The following is a 3,401-nucleotide window of genomic DNA, read 5'->3' on the forward strand; positions in this document are numbered from 1 at the left end:
ATCATAACAGATTAGCAACCAGTGATCTGGAATGCCTCCCTAAACATGGCTTTGGAGGTTATGGGAGGGAGAGCATGCTTTGGATCTAGGATACATATCCAAAATGGGTCCAAAATTGAGAATGTCTTGGTCATCAAATCCTAGAGTTGGAAGAGTCCCCTAAGGGTCATCCAGGCCAAGTCCATTTTGTCCTGCAGGAAGACAAATACACATTTGTCCCATAGATTGAGGTCCCATAGATATGAATGAATTCCCATCTTTGCTCCATCTGATGTCCTCCAGATACATTGGTCTTTGGGAATGCCTTGGACTGTTGGCAAGAGCTGTTAACAAATGGAAGACGTTGCCTCAGAGGGTGGTGGGGTCTTCTTCTTTGGAGGTTTTTCAACAGAGGTTGGGTGGCCATCTTTTGGGAATGCCTTGATGGTGTCCTCCTGCATGGAAGAATGGATTTGGACTGGATGAGCCTTAGGGGTCTCTTCTAACTCTAGGATTTGAGGGCCAAGATGTTCAAAGACACCATCAAAGCATTCTCAAAAGACGGCCACCCGACCTCTGTTGAGAAACCTCCAAAGAAGGAGACCCCCCCCGCCACCCTCCGAGGCATCATCTTCCATGTTTTAACAGCTCTTGCCAATGGTCCAATGCCTTTCCAAAGACCAATGTATCTGGAGGAATCAGATGGAGCAAAGATGGGAACTCATTCATATCTAAGGGACCTGCATCCATGTGCATTTGTTTTCATAAAGACTGCTTTATTTTAGTGCCTTCAAGCCATTTCTGACTTATGGCGACCCTAAGGCTAATCTATCATCGGGTTTTATGGGGCTGAGACTGTGTGACTCACCCCAGTTCACCCAGTAGGCTTCCATCGCTGAGCTGAGAATCAAACCATGGGTTGTAGCTGCATTGGTCTGCTTGGAGAGGCGCGATATAAATAAATATTATTATTATTATTATTATTATTGCCCAACACTCAAACCGCTATGCCACGCTGACCCGATCACACAATTTTCTTGGCCAGGTTCCTTCAGAGGAGGGTTGGCCCTTGCATTCCTCTGAGGCTGAGAGAGTGTGACTTGTCCAAAAGCTTTTTTCCCTGTCGCTTTGAACCCTGGTCTCCTAGAGCAGGAACCCTTTCAGTTTGCAAGAAACAGGGGAGCTGTCATCAAGGCTGAGGTTTCTTTCAGAAGAAGAGAAAGGGAGGAAAGGGAGAGACGTTACAGAGATCTTTGGCCTAAAGGAGCCGAAAGAGTTATGAGCCGGAAAGATAAGGCGAGTTGCTCTGGTTAACGTAAAAATGTGCCTTCTGACAGCAGGAGGAAACACACCCTCTTCCCAGTTCCAATCCGTGGCATCTTTCCCTTGCATTTCCAAAAAAGGTTTGACATTGGATGCATGCAAGAGGAGGAAAAAAGACCCCTAGCCTCTTCTTTTTTGATTGTGTATTCCTGCATGGCAGAATGAGGTTGGATTGGATGATCATTGGAGTCCCTTCCAGCTCTAGGATTCTCTTCTTGAGTCTCCTCAATTGGGAGAAGAACAGTGATTCATTCAAAGCGAGGGCAGGCATGAGGAATGAAAAATCATCTAAATTGTCTACTCCGTTCTGCGCCAAAGTTACCAAAAGCACAATGGGAAAGAAATGAGTTAGCGAGGGTGGTAGGTCCAAAAAGACTTGAACAACAAACACTTTTAAAGAAAATCCCCTATGCTCAGCCTTCCCAGATCCCAGACTCCATAAAAACGCTTAACATTCCTGCACCTGGAGGACTAGCAAAGCCCCCTGAATCCTGAAAGACATCTGAAGTCTACAGTTTTCCAAAATCTCATCTCCAAAGCACCGGGCTTAGAGAACCTTGATAAAAACCATCTCCTGCGATTTGGAGCCATCCGTTACAAAATGATACCCTCTCACTCTCTACTTTGTCATTTTCCTTACAAGGAGATCTTGCAGAGAAGAATCTCATTTTTATTTCATTTTTGTGCAGACACACTGTCTGGGGCCATACCTGAGCGGCTAAACATTTTTGCAAAGGGTTCAGATTCGCATCCAGTTCACGTAGGCCATGCTAATCTTTTCTGTATCGTTCCAATTTTAGTATATGCGCTGCCAAAGTGAGCACATAGCAGTCCACATAGGAAGAATCTTGCTTTAGTTCAGACGGCTACCTTTATCGCTTGAATGGTTCGGTCTGGGATTTGGTCTAATTCAAAGCAAGCAGCTAGTCCTCACCACTGCTGGTGCCGAGTTCAAGACGACGAGGAAAGAAGTTTTCCTGGCGGGCGACTCCGCTGTGCCCTTGGCATCCCACCAAGGGACCTTGATGCCAGGCTGTATCCCCTCCAAGAAGGGAAAGGATAAGACTTCTGGAAATGTACCAACCCAAAATGGAAAGACTTGAAGTTGGAGGAATAGTTGAAGACTGGTAGAGAAAAGACTGGAGACCTTGCATGCACAAGGGGACCTAAAACAGAAGTTAGCAGCATGCAGAACTCTTGAGACTACAGCCCCCAGAATCCCCTAGCAGCCATGCTGGGTGGGGAAATTCTGGGCATTGCATCCTCTCTTTCTCTCCAAACAACCTTTTCTGAACTATATCCAAGAAGAAAGAGTAGAGCTGCAACCGAAGAATCAATCTCAAAATCCAACTCTATCACAAGTTGGTATTGGAGTCTGCAAGGTCCCCATTCAAAAACAATGCTCTGTTTTTCAAGGTCCCCATTCAAAGCCCTACAAGACATGAGTTTCTGGACCAAACGTTCCCAAAACTTGGTCCTCCAGCTGTTTTGGACTTCAGCTCTCACAACTCTTGACTGTTAGCCATGTTGACTGGGGCTCCTGGGAGCTCAAGTCCAAAACAGCTGGATGGGGCTCACTGGTCTGGACGATCTAAAGACTGCATCTCCCCATACAAACCTGCTTAAGTTTTAAGTTCTTCTGGCTTGCTCTCAAACCCACCACCTTCCCGAAGCATTCTCCATGGCTGTGAAACTCTCTGCTACTGGATGTCCAGCTCATCCTTTCCATGCTCTCTTTTCACTGGCATGTTAAACCCTTCTCTAGGCAGGATTTTTAAATTGCTTTTCAAACCAAATGGTAGAACAGCATCGAGAGTGGCGCAATGCATTTTTTTGTCATGTGAGTTGGCCTCTCTTCTTTTATTCTACTCATTTCGCCTGGCGGCCCACAAACAAGCTTTCCTTTTCCTGCTTCTCAGACTTTTGGGGGGAAGAGGTTTTAACAGTCTATCAGGCGGAAGCAGGCGGATGGAGCAGCCAACAGCCCCCATACCAGGCAAAAGGGTGGGCACCGAGGTCTCATACCCCTCTCTAAGCCCAGCAGAACTCTTTGCAAGGAAAGGAAAACCACAGTGCCAACATGCATCTGCTTTACACAA

General features: G+C 46.3%; 1 non-coding gene across 1 annotated transcript; it reads right to left on the bottom strand.

Moving 5' to 3' along the window:
* Positions 1-2,022: 2,022 nt before the first annotated feature.
* Positions 2,023-2,126, bottom strand: LOC121937409. Its single transcript, XR_006105117.1, has one exon. It is a non-coding gene; the product is annotated as a U6 spliceosomal RNA (small nuclear RNA).
* Positions 2,127-3,401: the final 1,275 nt, after the last annotated feature.

The sequence above is a fragment of the Sceloporus undulatus genome, chromosome 7, assembly GCF_019175285.1.
Source record: "Sceloporus undulatus isolate JIND9_A2432 ecotype Alabama chromosome 7, SceUnd_v1.1, whole genome shotgun sequence".
NCBI classification, from domain to species: domain Eukaryota; kingdom Metazoa; phylum Chordata; class Lepidosauria; order Squamata; family Phrynosomatidae; genus Sceloporus; species Sceloporus undulatus.